General features: G+C 35.0%; 1 protein-coding gene across 7 annotated transcripts in view; it reads right to left on the bottom strand.

Moving 5' to 3' along the window:
* The window catches only part of PAM (peptidylglycine alpha-amidating monooxygenase), a 383,297-nt gene that overhangs the window by 331,246 nt on the left and 31,446 nt on the right, over window positions 1-20,605 (bottom strand). For all 7 annotated transcript variants that reach the window (XM_078153066.1, XM_020973957.2, XM_078153065.1 and 4 more), the window contains exon 2: window positions 16,245-16,340. The gene's annotated coding sequence lies outside the window, so the exon portion shown is untranslated. The remainder of the gene's footprint in view (window positions 1-16,244; window positions 16,341-20,605) is intronic.

Here is a 20,605-nt window from a genome sequence, read left to right as displayed (position 1 = left end):
CTCAGCATATCCAAAACATAACTTACAACTTTCCTTCCCAAACTCTTCCCTCCTTCAGCCTTCTATATTTCTATCAATGGTCCCATCGTCCCTTCAGCTATCTAGATTTGAAACTAGACTAGCTCCTTTGGACCTATTTTTCCTAACAATGAGTTGCCAAGTCCAGTCAATCCTGCCTCTATAATACTTTCCCCCCATTCCACTCAAATTGCCATCACCCTAGCTTAACAGTTGTCACTTGAACTACTGGATTTTTAAATTTTAATTTGTATCTTTTGTTTTACATTGTTTTCATTTACCAAAGCATCACTTTCTCATCTCTCATCAATCTTATAAGGAAGAATAACAAAGAGAAAAAGTTTAACAAAATTACCTAATTCATAAACCAAGTCTGACATCATATACAGCGTTCTCCACCTTCCCTTCTTTAATCTGTTCAAAGAAGGAGAAAAGATGCATTTCATATTTCTTCTTTGGAGCTATGGTTGGTCTCCATAATTTCCCTGAATTCAGTTTTTATTTTGTTGTTCTTTCCAGTTACATCATTGTGTATATTGTTTACTTGGTTCTGTTCATTTCGTTTCATTTCATTTCTTTTAACTACTTTACGTCACATTAGTTAATATAAATTTTCAAGTATTTCTGTCTTCATATTCATAATGTCTTATGGTATAATACTATTCTGTTATTTTCTGGTACCACAATTTGCTTAGCCATTCCCCAATCAATAGGGGTCTCCTTTCTTTCATTTCTTTGCTGCTGCAAAAAGTGCTGCTATAGATATGTTTTTTTCACATAGGATCTTTCTTTTTATCATTTATTTTCTTAGGGAATGTGCCAATCAGTGGGATATCTTCGCCTGGACTTCAAAATAGCCTCCTTGTTTCCAATCTTTTCCTCTCCAATCCATCCTTCATGTAGCTGCCAAAATTACTTTCCTAAGTCACAGGTCTGAACATGTTGCTGTCCTGCTCAAAAATTTTTTGGTCTTTATTGCATATTAGGTAAAATAAAAAGCTCCTAATGACATTTATGACCCTCCACCATCTGGCTCTAACCTTCCTTTCCAATGCTATTTCTTTTTACTTTCCTTTGCACAATCTACATTCCAGCCATATTGGGCTACTAGTTACCCCTTGTATTCAACATTCCATCTGTGCCTCTGTGCATACACATGAACTGCCCCCTTCCCCAACACCTGGAATTCACTGCCCCATTTTCTCCCCTTGCAAAAGTTCTTCTCTTGCTTAAGGCTCAGTTCAAGTACCACCTGCTTCCTGAGGGCTTCTCTGATTCCCCAGGCTAAAAATGTTCCCTCCCTCCTCAAAGTTATCTAAAATAGTCTGCCAGAATCTCCTTTTTTGTGCCCATAGATCCCTACCTTATACTACATGATTCCATGTACATGTAACAGCTTGTAATCTGCTTGAGATCTGCGATTGTGTCATTTTTACAGTTGTATTCCTAGTATGAAGCACAAAGTAAAGCCATAGGATTACAAAATTATAGCCAGAAGGGACTTTAAAACCACCTAGTCCAACCCCACTCCATTTTATAGACAAAGAAATTGAGGCCCAGGGAAGCAAAGTGACTTAACCCAGGGCCACATAAGTAGTGTATTTATAAAGGTTGAATTGCTAGTTCAATTTTTAACACTAACATTCTCTTTTTGATGCTGTGTGGCTATGAATCATGGAAACTGCCATCTTGGGAGAATCAAAATTTTAGCTAACCCAAAGGACAATGGAAAAGTAAGGGAAAAGATACTTAAAAATCATCACTTAGGACATGAATGACTACAGGATTTGGGCCAGTTATGTAGGAAAAGCAAGAGACAACAAATAGACAACAAAAGTATTGCAGTGTTATCCATGAAAAAATTTGAATAACCAGAAGATGACCTCCAGTACATTAGTAAAAGCCTCTGTGTAAGATTTATGAAAAGGTTCAGAATGAGAAGGGAAGAACAGGTCACCATATGCTCTGGTAGAAGAAGGACTCACATTGAAAGCATGGCCCCGCTGAAATATCAGGTATCCCATTTTCTAACCACAAGCTGCACTTTAATAATTTTATTAGATAGCACATGACTAAAACTTTGTGTGACTTCAAAATTATACTCACGGAAAAAAAAAAAAAACACATCTTATGTTTTTCCTCAAAACTGAACCCTTTTAAAAAAAAAAGCTGTAATATTTTCACCTAAAATTCAAATTATTTGCAAGTTATAGGTGGCTTCAACCTCACACTGACCATATTTTTCTATCTCATGATTCTAACTAATACTGATTATAACTCTTGGTGGATGCTCTTGAATTAAGTTTTCACTTAATTTTTTCAGAGAGCAATTTATAAGGGAAGGTGCTATTTTATCATCTTAGTATAGGACTGAACTTTGAAGATACTGATAGAAATGCAATCCTTTATAAAGAACATAGAGAAAGTACAGGTCAAAGACATTTGCATGCTTTAAAAACAAAAACAAAAACGACACTGATATGAAAATGTATACATTCTGTTTCATGAAATAAAGAGAAGCAAATGAAGGGTTAAGGAAAACGTCTCTAGAGTAGGCAAGCCAACAGAGCTAAAACTGTCTGACAGCAGGATGTGGATAATAATGCTCTTGGATGAATGCTGTGAAACTCTTTTGTGCCAATGTCTCACAAAGGGGATCCAAGCAAGAATGTACATGTTGGATTTAAATTAATCAACTCGGTCAGTTTCACAATACAGAAGTTCTTCCAATTTAAAAGATTAAGGCACTGTTTATAGATATTTCCTAGATGATGTCAATGGTTTCTTAAAAGTCAAATGCACTAATATACTCCAAATGCCCTAAAGCATCAACCTACCAAATAATTTACACCTCAATAATCTACTCTTAGAAACTATTATTACATAGCAGTTTGCTCCATTTTTAATCAATTCCTTTGTTTTCACTTTGTGAATCATACACAGAAAAAGAAGAAACACAATCTATACATTTTCATGCTCAATAGTATATGAAAAGGATACATGACATACCTTCAAATCAAAATTTTAATTAAAATAAACATCAGTGAGACCATGGCAAGGCAATAAAAGCCAAACCGTTTTGGTTCAAATACTCACATATGTAAATGTTCACAAGGGGAAAAAAAAGCGGAAGTTAACATTTGCTGTCAAGTTCTTAACAGGATATGTGAGAAAAAGGCAAGCATAGAGTAAAGGAAACACCCCGAGTCAGAAGGAAATCCAGGCTGATCCTACAGGAGGCCCAAACTAAATATTTCAGTACATTGTTATCTCCTTCAAAATCTTACAATTCACCTAATTTCCTAAATGGAGGAGGATATAGTTAAGGGAATGTCACTACTACACAGGTCATGAACTCAGGCTTGTAAAATATTAATCAAGACATAAGGGGGAAAAAATTGTGCTTGAAGGGACACAGGATGCCTAGTGCTAACAGTCTCTAGAACATGCAGTGAAAAAGGCTCTATGTAAATAATAGCTGCATAGATTAGAGGTAGAGATTATCACCTTAAAGGTCATTGAGAAACCCAGATTCCCAAATGAACCCAAACAAATATGTGGAAAGAACTTCATAAAAATCACTGATAAAGAAACCCAGAAAGAAATGAAAGTAGGCTTCTCTGTCCAGTGAAGAACTGCAGAAAAGAGAGTGAGAAGCAGCAGGAAAAGGGGTCTCACCAGGAAAGCCAGGGTTAATACAGTAACTGAACAAGCCTTTCTCTCTCTCTCTCTCTCTCTCTCTCTCTCTCTCTCTCTCTCTCTCTCATACACACACACACACACACACACAAGACTTTAATGTAGAGTCTGAAAGGGAAGAGTTAGGAGCAAAACAAACTTTGAAAGGTTCATCATAAGGAGGAGAGAGAGAGAGAGAGAGAGAGAGAGAGAGAGAGAGAGAGAGAGAGAGAGAGAGAGAATGAATGAGAACCATATTGGAGTCTGGGCTTGGTGAAGAGAGGAGGGAAAAAAGGAGTAGGAATAGACCACTTATATTATGTAATTCTTGTATTCTAAATCTTTTTCTACTTTCTTTTTTGCAAAGTGGGGTTTGGGAGGAAAAGAGAAAAAGGATAAGAGGAGACAATAGGGGGAACAGACACTCCTCTCTTCCAGAGAGTTGTATCAAATGATCAGTACCTCATTCTTTTGTAGCTCTGAACCCCCAGCCAGAGACAGCACCTTGGAAAAACACCTCTATGTTAAATTTCTTTCCTTTTTCAGTAACAAAGGAGAATTGATAACAAATATAGAGAAAGTGGAGGAAATTATTGCCCAGGTATGTAAAATAGATTAATATTTACAAAAATATATATAAGCCATATTCACAGAATAATAGAGAATTCAAATAATTCAATTTCAGAAAAATAAATTAAACAAGTACAAAAGCAACTCCAAAAGAAAAAAATTCTAAGGTCAGATGGATTTATAAGTGAATTCTATCAAACATCCCAAAGACAATTCACTGCAATGATACATAAGCAGCTTGCAAAAACAGGAGAGAAGGGGATTCTACCAAACTAATATTTAATCCTAAATCAGGGGGAAAATAAATGAAACTAAATATGAATGTTTCTAATTAATTTTACTTATTTTACTTATTTGTTTTATTTAATATTTTAATTAATATTTATGCCAAGAAATGAATAAAATATTAGCCAAAAGGTTACAATATATTTAAGAGACTACACACTATGACCAAGTTGGATTGACAACAGAGACAAAAGGATGGTTCAAAATTAAGATAATTAAATTAATCTTATTTTTAAAAACCATAATCATATAATTATCTCAATAGATGCAGAAAAAGCCTTTAACAAAGTACCAAATTCATTTTTGCTCTAAAGAAAGATTTACAAAGTTTAGGCATAAAGGAAATTTTTTAATATAATAAAAATTATTTGTTTAAAATCAGAAGCAAGCATTATACACAATGGGGAAACAGTAGAAGCTTTTCCAGAAAAATACAGGTGCTTCTTTTCTATTCTCAAAGGAACTAAACAGACAGCCTTTCAAATCCTACCCATAGAAAACATTGTAGGTATTCATTTGTTTCTTTAAAGTGCCAATCTTCTAAGTGAACATTCTAATGCACTTGTGGTTAGAACTTACTTGTGAATTATTCCTGTTTTCTTACCATCAGCATGAACGAAGTTGTAAATTTTGTTGTATCCAGTTTTTTATTTTCTTTTCCTTTATCCAACACAGATCATTGAGAAACTTTCAACCAGAGAATAAAGGTAATGATGCAATATTACAAAAATAACTGAAAGTTCTAACAGTTGCTAAAGCTCTTGTCCAAAATCACTTTATTATTAAATCAAACAGAGTCTGGCACCTTAACAAAAGGAATGTTTTTCACTGACATCAATCCAAAAAGGATTATGTTTGGATATTAGTTTTAGGATGTAATACATGCATGTAGAAACCAGAGAATATTTTTGCACTAGTGGGCTGACTTCATAAGCAATACATTTACATATTGCATGCACACACATATATGTGTATATGCACAGTGCCTGGCACATAGTAAGTGATATGTAAATGTTAGCTATTACTATTACTATTATTGATTTGTATCATGAAGTCTGAGTATATATGCATATGTATATATTGCTACATATATAATTGCTTTTTCATAATTTCATAAGAAAAATAAGACTTAAGAACTCTGATAAATATAATGATTGATCATGACACTTAAAGATTTATGCTAAATCACAATTCCCACCCCTCAACAGAGAGGTGATGGACTAGAGGTACAGAATAAGACTTACATTTTTAGATTCAGGAAATATATTAATTTATTTTACTTAATTTTATATGTATATGTATAAATGTGTGTGTATAATTTTTTAAAAGGTTTTTATTTAGCACCTGGGTCAGTGGGGAAAATTGCATAAGGTATGGTTCTGGGTAGTCTTGCAAAAAGAAGAAAAGTTAGAAAATATTATCAGTGAAACATTTTTTAAAAAACAGAAGAGAGTAGCAGAAAGTTCAGACAAGAACAAAGAAAATTAGGATAGTTTCATTACTATTGTGTTAAATTTAACATAAACTTTGGAAAATCTGCACTAATAAACATTTACAGTGTCATGTAACTGCCTTTTCTGTTCTTCATATGTTGAATTTTTTTGTTAAATTCTGAACAAAACAAAAATTTAGGAGAAAGAAAAGGACTAAGAATCAGAATGAGATAGCATAACCTTGGGAAAATGTTTAACCTTTTGGGGCTTCACTTTGCTCATTTGCAAAATGAAAGCATTAGACTAAGTAAACCACAAAGTCCCTACCAGATCAATTTTTTTAAATTATATATCCATGAAAAGTTCATCCTAACTAGAAAGAAGCCAGACTGACTATAGAGGTCCATAGCAACACCATCATCAGTTAAAAAATAGAAAAACCAAGTCCTCTATTCTGAATTATATTCTATATTATAGTAGTTATCTCCAAACTTCTTTTGATGGCACATATATCATAAAAATTTTTGAGCGCACATTCCCCAATATGTATACATTTACTTATTTATAAATCACATACATGTATTATACTAATAATTATATACATTATGAAACATGCACAAAACAGAAATTTTAAAAGTATGAGATACAGTTATATTTGGTCCTAGAGTCAATAGGGAGGCACTGAAATTTATCAAGTAGGAAGTGACATGTTCAGACCTGAGCTTTAGATAAATCGCTTTACCAGTTGTGTGGTGTATGAATTGGGGAGGGGAGAAACTGGAGGCAGGGAGGACATGTAGGAAGCTAGTAGCTGTTTGAGCAGAAAGAAGGGTCTGATATAAGAAACAGAGACAGAAACAGTAAGATTTGGCGATTGCAGCTATATAGGATGAGTTATAGTGAGGAGTCAAGGATGACACCCGAGTTGCAAAGTTGTGTTACTAGAAGGATAGTGGTATTCGCTACACAGTAACTGGGTGAATCTGTGGGAAAGATAATATAATGGTGTATGCAATACCAATATCAACCTAACTATGCTTACTTATCCTATATAACTCATTCTATCCCACCAAAAATGAAAAGTGGCAGGCAAGAAGGGAAGAATGCTTTTTTTTTTTTCACCAGCTATTGGCCCTGGAGCATAGAACCCACTTTCTGAGGAATACTTGCGGAAATTACAGGTGACTTGGGGGCCAAGGTGTGGGGACTGGGAGGGGACTGGGAATTTGGCTGGGTAGTTGCTAGGGTGGTACCTCTATCGAGGTTAGATTATAACTGAACTGAAGGGCTGACCCCCTGACAGAGTCATGGGAGAAATAGGAAGGAGTGGAATTGGGGAGTGATGAATGAAGTGAAGAGGATAATGAAGTTTTTGATGGCTATTGTAAGGGGGAGTGGGGTGGGTAGGATTAAATCCCTTTTCCTGCCCTCTGAATGATTAATCCCACACTACTTGGAATTATGCCATGGCCCCTCATTTGGAGGCCACAGCTCTAAAACATTATGAGCAATTTAAAAAAAAAAAACCCAAAACTAAAGCAGTATACAGACTAAACACAACCCAGGAAACAAAGCTAAAATGAAATTTCACCCATATTAATTCTACCCCTGCTCTTTTGACCCTATACCTATTCTTATGAAAAGTTATTTTCAGGAAGAAGTCTTTATTACAGGAAAAAAAATTGCACTGAACACTAGGTTGATTTGAAACTCACAAACTAACCAGAATTTGAATTTCTATCACTAAAGGCCACAGGCAAGTGAAATAATGTACAGTACCTACTAAGGTGGTTAATTTTATTCATGAACTCATGTTGTGCTTAAAAAAATACTTCAAAGCATTATTGAAAGATGATTAATTCTCTCTAGTTATAAATGCGAATCATAAGCTACTTTGAAGTGACTTTCTGATGACTAAATCCTCAGAAACCTCATCTCCTTATACAAGTTTTACCACTTAATTTTTTAAAAATCCACTGTTTTTGCCTCTCGGAAAACTGAATATTACCTAAGGGGATAAACAAAAACCAGAACTCATCTTCTTGAGGATCATAACAAACTAAAACTCACATGCTATGTTCCTACAAGGATAAAAAGGCCAATGGCAAAAATCCCATCTAGATCTACTAGACCATGAGGTTCTTGAGAGCAGGACTATTTTGTCCCCTTCTTTGTACCTCCAGCACTTAGGACAGTGCTTGGCACATAGGAGGCACTTAACAAATGCTTGTTGAATAACTATACTATAAAGGAAATAGTTTGTTATCAATACAGCACTACACACAATATTTAACCATTTGCAGTGACCTTGCTCATTAGCATCGTATATTAGAGAGAATTTAATTTATTCTCAAACAACATGGATTCAAATCCTGACTCTGCTCCTCATTACTTTTGTAGGTAAGTCTCGTCACCTCTCTTGGTCTCAGTTTCCTCATTTATACAAATAAAGAAGTTGGATTAGATTAAGTCCCTTCAAATTCTCAAACTATGATCCTTTTATAAGAGTACCATATTGGTCATTAACCAAAGTGCTTCTCTAGTTCAATATTCAACTTCATGTATCTCAAGAGTTGTGTTCAACATATACTTTGTGTGTATATACATATAGTATGTACATGTATTTTTTCATATATAAATGTTTGTGTGTATATGAGTAATTTAGAAGAGGAGGACAAGGTCTATGATTTCAAAGATGTAAGACATCTCCAATGTGGACGCTCCCTTATCAGTGCAGATTGGCAGCTCCTCTACAGGTCAAGTGACTTGTCCAAGGTAACAAGCTGGGCTGTCAGAGGCGAAATCTGAAGTTAGGTTTTATTGACTATAAAGGCAGTTCTCCCCACTGTGTCCAATGCTATCTAGCATATAAATTATGCTCTACATAATTTCAAGTTCATTGATAAAATGTAAACTTGATTAGGGCCAGGACTGGTTTTTGGGGTTTTTTTTGTCACTGTCTTTGTATCCTCAAAGTCTCCTCGCAACCAGTAGGCACTTGTTGAATTCAATTCAATTTAATTTGGTTTTAGAGCTACTGTCATACAACTCAAAATTGGATTTAGGAGCACAATAAAAATTCTATTCCTTAGGTACCTCTATCATTGACTTTTATTTCAGGCCACAGAAGTTCTAGTTCCTGCCCATAAAGAATCATTTGCTCCTTTATTATTAGATAAAACTGGATCTGTGATTTCGATGCTATCAGGAGCTCCCAATGAGGAAACTCTCTCTAGCAAGAAGATTAGCAACTTTTCTGCAACTTGTGGTCTTTAAGAGTTGCCTAAGGTGAAAAGAAGGGTTGTAACTTAACACCAGTTACACATATTGCATAACCTGCATGTTTCAGGAGGGACTTGAACCTGCCAGGTCTTCCTGACTCTGAGGCCACTCTATGTTACTCTGCCTTTTTATTATTTTATTTCTTTTAAAAAATGAATAATAAGATTAAAGGTATAGAACCTTAATTGCTACAGTCATTACCAAGACTTTTAATAGGAAAGAGTAAGAAACAACCAGAGAAATATCAAGAAAAAATCAAAATGGTTTCAAGGGGGGACAACTTTAGGAACAAAATGTGTTTCTTACTCAGAATAGATCAGAGTATGAGGATAAGAATATGAAGATAAGAGAAAGGGGAATTATAGATATAGAAAATTTAAATGGTTTTAATGGAAAATATTGGGTATGATTTGAATACACTTGAAAATTGTTGCTGAACCCTAGGATCTGTTTTTTTCCCTCTTTTCTATAATGCCATCCAAAAGTAGATATTTGTATGTCAACAGCACATACATGCAAAGCATTCTCAAAAAGGTAGGAATTATTGTGCTATTTTACACAAAATGAAAATGCTGCCTTTTGAAAATATTGTAACATTCAGCTCTGAACACTGCTTTTGCAGGACAGAAAACATTAACCACCTGCTGAGAAAACACACTAGGAAATAAAAGTGTCCTTCAAAACCATCTTTCATATTACATACCCATGAGCATTATACCCATTGGAATGAGTGAATTTATAGTGAGTCCAAATAATTTTTTTTTTTACAATAGGAAGGCTCAAAGCAAAATATATTCACCTTGCAGAAGGTAGGTTTTTAGGGAATGAATATGAAGATTTAAAAGCAGCAGAATCATTTAGAATATATTTATTGAATACTAAAAACAGTAAATTAACCAGCAAGGATATTCAAGGGAAGGATCTTTGCAGAACTGATGACAGTTCAACACTACATGTCTGCAGTCTTTTGTCTTTCCAATAATGGTAACAGTGAATTGGGAGGTGTCTGACATTCTTATAGTACCTTCTCTCACTCCCTCTATTATTTCTAATACATTTCGGGGCATTATTTTTAGATGACGAGGCATATTTGGAAGCAACTTAACCACAAATATGGATGAATGGGATCTGTGAGATGGGTATTAAATGGAAGACAAGACAATAATATTAAGCACATATATTTTTTTAATCTCTTTTTTTAAGAATAGGAAGACAGGAGGATCCAGATTTGTGATGTTACCAGAGGAGAGAATATCAGCTGTGGAAATCTCCTTCACTGGTTGCCTTCATTGGCAACTTCAGTGAAGAATGAGCAGTTCAGTGACTTGTCCATAGTCACATAGTTAGTATGTATCAGAAATAGGACTTGAAGCCAGTTTTTCCTGACTTCAACAAACATATTCTATCCACTTTGACACACGATCACCCTTTATTGCTCTTAACATTCGTAAATAATACTTTGAAATTTGGATCATACTTTTAGTTAAATGTCTGGGTCACTGGTGGCTATTAAGTAAATAACCACTACATTTTATGACTTTAAGGTTACTACAAAGGACTCATTTGCCCTCAGGTATCTCTTGCTGTATTATCATCTCCACTAGTAAAGCTAAAATTCTGATGATTAGAACTATTCCTTTGGCTAAGAGAAGATGAAAGAATAGTATTCTGGAGCTTATTTTCATGTTGGCTTAAAAAGGAGAGAAAACCTTGGGAGAGCCTCTGATCACTCCAACCAGAAGTAATATCTCCTTCCTTGCTTCTAGTTTCATTACTATCTGAACTCTTCTATGTCACAGTTCTGTTTGTATCTGCTGATTATCTTCATCTTGAGGACAGAAATATATCATTCATCTCTTTAGCCTCCAGCATCTACCACAATGCTTTGCAAATAGTTGTGTTTAAAAAGCTTACTGAAATCTATTAGCAAAGATTAGTTTTTCATATTATTTGTCACCAAAGGAAGAAAAGGAGCACAGAGTACAAGTTTTGATACTGAATAAGTTCAACATTGAATAGCAGAAGCACATGAGTGATGTCCAAAATGGTTTAGGAAGCCATAATCATTATGCTGAGAGGGCTGGGAAGGAAGGCAAAGGAGGATTAAAAAACAGGGAGGCATAAATACAATTTTGTTAGGTTCTTAATTGGCTACCTGTGATATTTAACAAATAAAAAGGTAAAAATAATTGTGAGTAAGGACCAGGGATTAATTAGATCACATTTTTGTCAGTTCAATTTTTCATGACCCATGGATATGAAGGATTCAAATTGTGGAAATTAGCAAAGGCCAGGATGGTATTAATGCTCTAAGACAACCTTTGGCTCCTAAGACCAAGAACATGACTTGGTCCAGATCAGATTTATTTGTTGTACAGGCATAGCTAGTATGTACAAAATGCCTAGGTTTTAACACATAAAGACTGAAAATAAAGGATTGGAACAAAATTTACCATGTGTAAGGGGAAAATTTAAAAAAATCATAAATTCAAGGCAGACTAAAATGAATACTACATTATGCATAAAAGTACCATGTGCAATGAAAAGATCAACAATATTAAATGCATATGCATTGTAGCTAATTTCCTTTTATTTTAAATACATTTTACCCACATTTACCAATGTGATCCATTCTCTTCTACCTCTAAGAGAATCATCCCTTATAACAAAGAATAAAAAGAGAAGGAAAAAAAAGTTCAACAAAAATAGTCTGATATTACATACAGTGACTTCCTTGGGGCATATGCCTATCGTAATTTCTAGGTCAAAGGAAATGGACAATTTAGTCACTTTCTTAGCAGAACTCTACATCACTTTCCAGAATTGTTGATAAATTCACAGATCTAGCAATAATATATTAGTGTGTTTGCCATTCCACAACCCCTCAAAGATTGATGATTCCTATCCTTTGTCATCCTTGCTAATGAAAATTTGCTGGGTGTAAGGTAGAAATTCAAGGTTGTTTTGACTTGGATGTCTCATATTATTCAGAAAGACATATTGGAAAATGCAAGTAATGTAGAAACAAAAGATAACTATGTAAATTTAAAAAGAAAGAATGATAGTAGCTGGGTAAAGAGCAAACTTTTAATACAGTGATAACACCACTCTTTAGAAAAACAGAATCAGGAAAGAAACTAATTGAGACAATTAACAGCTTCAGCAAGAGAACAGAAATCAAAATAAATCTAAAATAATCATTGGCATGTCTACATAATATTAACCCAATCTATAAATACATAATAAGAGAAATTCATTCAAAATAACTACCAACAAAGGGTGGAGCCAAGATGGTGCCAATAATTCATCTGAATTCTACCAACATTTCCCTCCAAACAACTTTAAAATAACTCCTCAAATCAAATTTTGGAGCAGCACAGTCAACACAAGGTCAGAGTGAGGCATTTTCCAGCCTAAGACAACTTAGGAGGTTGGCAAGAGAGGTCTGTGACATCTGGGTGAGAGACAGGCAGAAGCATCAGCAGTGGGCCTTTGAGGCAGCTAAGATAGGGGCAGCCTCAGCAGCAGCAGCTTCAGGAACTCTCATCTCAGAGCCAATAAAGTGATTGGTCAGCAAAGATTACAGGGAACCCTTTGCTGGCACTTGGGGCAGTTGGGGTTGACTGGCAACTCATTTCTGTGTCACAGTTCCAGGGTGGAGAGAAGTGCTTGTGATCGGTCACAAGTAAGCAGGGGACCTGTTCACAGTTCTAAGAAGAGCACTAGCACGTGCAGCTGCAGGGAAGCAGGGACCATTCCTAGGTAAATGACAGAGCACAGATGAGAAGAGTACTGACCACACCTCTCCCTGAATCACACCACCTTGGAAGCACCAAAAACTTATAGATCCCCAGAACTAGCTCTGAAAACAGCAGCATGGAAAAGCCTGAAGATTGGAACAGTGACTCCACACCCCCTGATGAGCAGAGCCCAACTTTAACATAAAGTTCAAAGTCAAGAAATCAGCTGGAAAAATAAGCAACCACCACCACCAATAGAGTTTCACTATAAAAATCTACTGCGGTGGCAAGGAAGACCAAGACACAAACTTAGAAGAGAGCCTCTTTTAAAAAAAAAAAAACAGCTAAAAGCAAAGCTTCAAAGAAAAGTGCTAACTGGACCCAAGCCCAATAGGAATTCCTGGAAGAGTTAAAGAAAGAGAGAAGAGTCGTAGAGGAAAAGCTGGGAAAAGAAATGAGAATAATGAAAGATTATAAAAAGAGAATTAACAGCTTGGTAAAAGAGACACAAAAAAATTGAAGAAAATCCCTTAAAAAACAGAATTGGCCTAACGGCAAAAGAAGCACAAAAATTCACTGAAGAAAAGAATTCCTTAAAAAGCAAAACTGGCCAGATGGAAAATGAAATTCAAATAATTCATTAAAAAATTAGATTTCGGCAAGTAGAAGTTAATGACTCCATGAGACATCAAAGAAAAAATAAAACAAAGTTAAAAGAATGAAATAACAAAAGGAAATGTGATATATCTCATTGGGAAAAAACTGGCCTCTAAAATAGATTGAGGAGAGATAATTTAAGATTACTGGACTACCCGAAAGCCATGATCAAAATACCTGCCAAATTCAAATGCCATCTAGGAGTTAACTTATTTTGGAGTTAACTTAGCAGTTAACATAAATAAAAGGAGACAAATTATTGAAAAGAGAGAATCACTGCTCATGCTTTGGCCAAATTGATGTAAAATAAATTAAATATTGCCTAAATAGATTTACAAATTTAGTTCTATGCCAGTCAAATCACAAAGAGGACACTTTATGCAACTAGGCAAAGTAATAACCAAAAATTCACTTGGAAGAATAAAAAGTCTAGAATGAGAAAAAGAACAAATGAAGAGGATATAGCATTACCAGACATCAAATTATGTTATAAAGCAGTAGTGATCAAAACTATTTGATACTAGTTAAAAAACAGAAAAGTAATTCAGTAGGACAGAATAAATAAGCAAGAAACAGAAACAATTAAAAAAAACAGTAATTCAATGTTTAACAAGTCCAAGAATAAAAATTACTAGGGGAAAGAATCCTTTTTTTTCTTTAACAAGAATTGCTGGAAACGTACTGGAAGCAATTCAGCAGAAATTACGTTTACATGAAAATCTCTTACAATATATAAAATAAGCCACAATGGACTCAGAATTTTAAAAATCATAGCATAAAAAATTAGAAGAAAATTAGTTCAGGTACTTATCACAACTAGAAATAGGAGAGCAATCAAACAAGGTATAGAAGGGATGATAAAAGATAAAATTGACCATTTTGACTACTTAAAATTTAAAAGGTTTTTAAAAAATAAAATTGGTAAATACAATAGTAAAAGAAAAACAGTAGAGTGGAAAAATATTTGCACTAAATAAAATTCAAATGTCCAAAATGTATAGAGAATTAATTCAAGCATATGTATATAAGATCAAGAGTTATTGCCCAACTTACAAATTGTCAAGGGAAATAGTTTTTAGTCAGTCGCTATGAATGTAATGAAATATTACACTGCAAAAAAAAAAATGGTAAATACCAATTTAGAGAAACATTGGAAGATCTGAATAAACTGATGGAGATCTAAGAGAATGATACACATAACGACAATAACAATGTCAATGACCGGATAAGTAAAGGAAGTTGAAATTTGAGCAGAACAACTAACGAAGATTCTTGAGAAGGAAAATGAAACACATCCCTCACCTTTTTTTTGTCAGAGGTGGGACTTAGGACAGAACACTGTAAACTTTATCAGATATGTTTGCCATACTGGAAATTTTCATTTTGTTTTCTTTGTAACAAGGGAAGATTTAATCTGGCAGAAGGGGAATTGAAATTATTTATGTAAAGACAAAAAGTATCAATAAAACATATTTTAAATAAACAAGGTAAAAATGATAGCTAGACAGATAGATAGATAGATAGATAGATAGATAGATAGATAGATAGATAGATAGATAAAATGGCTAGGGTGAAACCTAGGGATGACCCTTACTTATTCCAAATACTTACAAAAAATTATCTAAAGATTCCAGGTGCTCAGGGGTAGCTAGGTGGCACAGTGGATAGAGTACTGGCCCTAGAGTTAGGAGGACCTGAGTTCAAATCCAGCCTCAAGACACTTGACACTTACTAGCTGTGTGACCCTGAGCAAGTCACTTAACCCCATTGCCTAGCCAAAAAAAAAAAAAGACAGAAAGAAAAGAGAGATTCTAGTTGCTCATATCGTCCTCAGTTATGAGAGCCAATTGAACCCAGAGATGTGCTTTGTCTTCTCACTGCTCATTCATGGAAAACCCCACGTAGCTCATGGTAATAAAATTCCTGCTACAGCTTCAGGGGGCATCTGATCCAAAATCTATAATAAAGTTTATGTTGTCTGCGTGTTTTTGTAGGTTGGTGTACCATTTGTCCATTTCTTTGTGTTGTTTTTTGGCTGGGAGTTTTTGGGGGGAGGAGCAGTGCCTTTTTTGATGTCTTCAAAAAATTAATGTCAGTCTAGCAATTTTCTCCAATATCTAAAAAGGCCTCAACTTGTACACAAATGTTCCTCGTGTCATGTGTTTCTTACATTTTAGAGCAGCTAAGATTTCTCCATGTTTTGTCAAAAATACTATTAAGAGAACAACTTAGTTAATAAGCAGGGAGATCATAAGTCCAATACAAAAACAGATGACAGCAAATACAGCAATTGGAACAGGCATAAATCAAGGCAGTGAAAAAATCACCTTAAGAAACACTTTTAATCCATTTAGAGACAAATGTTTTTTGACAGGTTTACTGGAAAACTAATGGCCAAAATAGAGAGTCAGTAGCAGTTTTTCTCCTACTTCTATCCCAAGGCCCTTAACTCACAGAAATCTCAACCATATGTTAATAATGACCATATATTCCAAGTCAGGATCAGTGCTATGTGGAGAAATACAAACCACCGAAGGGCACAGTGGAGTAAAATGGCAAATCCTGGGGCAGGACAACTCACCTCCCTCTGTTGCCCTTCCACCCGCCACTCCTTTCACTTGTTCCTGGGCTGACAGGTAGTTAACACTTGATTAATTACTGGAAAAAGCTGGATCACCTAAGCAAACAATACAAGAAAAGCAGAGAACTTGTGAAATCACATGAAACATGCTGGCAGGTTTAAATTTTTTTTCTAAGCATTTACCTCTCCCATAAATTCAAATGTATTTAAAGGAATTTTTCAGACACACAATTATTTTTACATTTTCAACAGACATGTTTATGAACGTTATTACTGAAAACTAAATACTTCATTTATATAGAATATAGTATTACACTATGTGACCAATACTCCTCACTGTGAATTTTACCTTGTAGTTCACCCTTAATCAAAATCTCTTGAATTTTCATTGATTTTGTGGCTACTCTTTCAAAAGAAGAGCCTTATAGGCAGCCGACATTTGAAAGAAATAAGAATAATCTGCAAATAAAAGGGCCAACCCTAAATCCTTCCTCTAATTTTCAAATCAGAAAGGAAGAAACATTCATCCTAAACATTTTTTCTAAAACTTTATAGTACACCTTTCCACTTGTTTTTAATGTTTTATTTTCTCTTTTTCTTAGCCATTTCAGTTGGTGGGAAAATGCACCAAAGTTACAATCTTGTTCCAACCAATCAGCAGACAGGTAACTGTCTGCGTTATTACTAAGCATCCCAACTGTCCTAAAAAGCACCCTGGTGAGTACTTCGGCATTATTCTCCATTTAGTGTTGAACTCCAATCCCCCTTATCTTATAAGGCAGGGACTGTGCTTTTCATTGTATTCAGTACTGGACAATGTTGACCATCAGCATTTTAGAAATAAAAGTGAAGCCCTGTGAAACTAGTTCATATTAAAATGGGCATTTTAAATTACCACCATAAAATAAGAGGTCATTCTGGAGAAGTAAATGGAATACCCCACGGAGGTTGGAGGCAGTCAATCTGTCAGTCAATAAACATATATTAAGAACTCCTGTACGATAGACACTATGCTAAATCTTAGGGATAAAAAGAAACGTAAAAGACTCTGTTCCTGAAGCGCTCACAATCCAATGGGGGAAACAACATTCAAACAATTATGTACAAACAAGCTATGTATAGAATAAACTGGAAATAATCAACAGAGGGAAGGCAATAGAATGAAAAGGGATTGGGAAAGGCTTCCTGTAGAAAGTAGGATTTTAATCGGGACTCAAAGGAAGCTAGGGAAGCCAGAAGGTAGAGTTGAGGAGGGAGGCCATTGCAAGCCTGGGAGATAGTTAATGAAAATGCCCTGGGTCGGGAGATAGAGTGTCTTGTTTGAAGAACAGTAAGCAGGCCGGTGTCAGTGGATCTAAGAGTACCTTGTAGGAGTAGAATGGGACCAGAGTACAAGGCGTGAGAAGACTGGAAAGGCAGAGGAGGGGTGTTTGATTATGAAAAGCTTTGAACACCAGATGATTTTATATTTAATCCTACAGGTGATAGGGAGACAATAGAATTTCTTAAGTAGAAGAGTGACAGGGTCAGACAGGGACTTTATGAAGATCATTTTGACAGCTGAGTAGAGGATGGGATGGAGTGGGGAGTGATCTGTGTCAAGCAAACAAACCAGCCAACTAGTGCAATTGGCCTGCAGTGAAGTGAGGAAAGTCTACACCAGAGTGGTTACAGTGTCAGAGGAGAGAAGGGTACATATACAAGAGATGTCACAAAGATGAAATTAACAGGCCTTGGCAACAGATTGGATATAGAGGATGACAGAAAGAGTGAGGAGTCAAGGGTGATGCCTAGGTTGCAAGCCTGAGTTTCTACTGGGACAGCGGTGCCTTCAACAGTAACAGGGAAGTTTAGAAAGTAGAGAGTAAGGGGCAGCTAGATGGCACAGTGGACAGAGCACTGGCCCTGAAGTCAGGAGGACTTGAGTACAAATCGAGCCTCAGACCAAACACCTGACACTTACTAGCTGTATGACCCTGGGCAAGTCACTTAACCCCAATTGCCTTAAAAAAAAAGTGGTGGGTAAAGATAAAAGAATTCAGTTTGGAGTATGCTGAGTCTATAGGAATCCAGTTCAAGAGGCAGCTGGAAATGTAAAACTGAAGGTTAAGGCTAGAAAAATAGATAATCACATATATATATACATATATATATATATATATATATATACATATATATATATATATATATATATATATATATACGTATATATATATATACACACACACACACACACACACACATACACACACATATATATGTATATATATATAAATATATATAATTGAATAAGGTCCCATGTAAACAGAAAATAGATAATATTTATATAGCTCTTTCTATGTGCCAGGCACTGTGCTAAGCACCTTACAATTCTTATCTTATATGATCCTCACAACAACCCCGGGAGATAGGTGCTATTATTATCCCCATTTTACCAGTGAGGAAACTGAGGCTGACAGAGGTTAAGTGACTTGCCCAGGGTCACACAGCTAGTAAATATCTGAGTCTCAATTTTTAACTCAAGTCTTACTGACTCCAGGCCTAGTGCTTTATTCACTGCTCTACCCAGATGCCCAATAGATATATAATATGCATATGTGTGTGCATGAATATGTATGTGATTGAGAGAAAGACAGTGCATTTTTTGCAGGAGGTAAAATTATAACTATAATTGGAAGCAAAGTGAGTACCTATCAATTGTGGAACAGCTGAATAAACTGTGGTATATTAATATAATTGAATATTATTTCACGGAAAGACAATGAATATGAATAATTCGTAGAAGTGCATGAGGATAAAGTAAGCAGAACAATTTACATGATGATTCCAATAATATGAAGGAAAACAACACTGAAAAACTTCTTATAACTATTATCAATGCAGTCACCAATCATAAACTCAGAGGACTTGATGGTAAAGCATGGCTCCCACCTCTCAGCATACAGGTGAAGGTTTATGGTTTCAGAAGAAGCCATTTTTATTTGTGGGCAATAAATTGATTTTAATTGACTGTACTTATCTATTTTAAGAGTTCCACGGAAGGCAGGGAATCATTGGGAAGGAACAGACATGTGAAAATAAGGGAAAAGCCCTGCCTCTGCAGTCAGAGGACCTAGGTTCAACTTTGACCTCTGACACTTGATACCTGTGATGACTTTGGGGAAGTCACCTAACCTCCCTGGACTTTCATTTCTTCATCTGTAAAATGAAAGGTTTGTACCAAGGGACCTCTGAGGTCCCTTCCAGCTCTAGATCTATAATCCTAAGAAATGAGTTTAAATAAAACACCTTTAAAATAAATGAAAATATACAACAATTAATTAAAATGTGCTAAATATGTAATAAATACCATTCATTATCTAGGTAGGCAGAAATACAGAAGTATTAGTCAACTTTTTAAGTGTATTTAATTTTCCAAATTGCCAATTCCCAGATAACTCTACAATCTGCTACTAAGATCATATATCTTCCTTTAGAATAGAAAATAGTGAGCTGACTATTGAAAGTACTCACCCAACAATTTCATTAACTAATCTCACAGTAATTTCAAAATACTGTATAGTTAGTTTAACTAAAGAATGTTTAACTTAAACATTAGTAATTAAAATTTCTAGGGAAACTAAACTTAACAAAGTAAATTAACATATGCAACTTTTTTTTTAAAATTACATTATTATGCCAAGTGTTTTACACAATTCACATATTCAGAAAAATCAACTATCTGTGCAAAGGATAAGAGAAAGAAAGGGAAATGTAGAATTCAACTTCACTAAGTACAACCTGCATTTATTAAGTGTCTACTTTGTGCAATTCACTGTAAAAAAACTTTGTCATTGATTAATACTAGAAGAGGGTAACCAATAATAACTTTCCAGAGATCCGAGACAAGTTGTAAAGAAGACAATTATGTTTATTCACCATATTAAAACCAAAGTCCACTTAACAAGTTTGTCTATTTCTTTACTACCACATACTTGAGTCTTTCATGTTGTTTTTCTGTTCAGAAAGGAATTGTAAATGAATGGAATTTCTTTGAGATGTACTTCTAAAATCTAGAATTAGAGGTCCTGGGTTTGAATTCAGCCTGTCATTTATAATCAGTAACCTTAAGCAAACCAGTTCTTTCAGCATCCCAATTTCCTGATATGTAACATGAAGACAAAAATTAGATTTTTTTAAGGAAATTAAGGAAATTTTAAGGAAGTTAAGTGACTTGCACAGGGTCACACAATTAGTAAGTGTCTGCTGTTGGATTTGAACTCAGATCCTCCTGACTCCAGGGCCAGTGCTCTATCTACTGCACTAACTAAATGCCCTAAAATTAGATGATCTTTAACATTTTTCCTGTTTCTCAAATCCTA

The sequence above is a fragment of the Phascolarctos cinereus genome, unplaced genomic scaffold, assembly GCF_003287225.1.
Source record: "Phascolarctos cinereus isolate Bilbo 61053 unplaced genomic scaffold, phaCin_HiC Scaffold_4;HRSCAF=312, whole genome shotgun sequence".
NCBI classification, from domain to species: Eukaryota; Metazoa; Chordata; class Mammalia; order Diprotodontia; family Phascolarctidae; genus Phascolarctos; species Phascolarctos cinereus.
The sequence above is the reverse complement of the archived record's forward strand: the minus strand, read 5'-3'. Positions and strand labels throughout refer to the sequence as shown.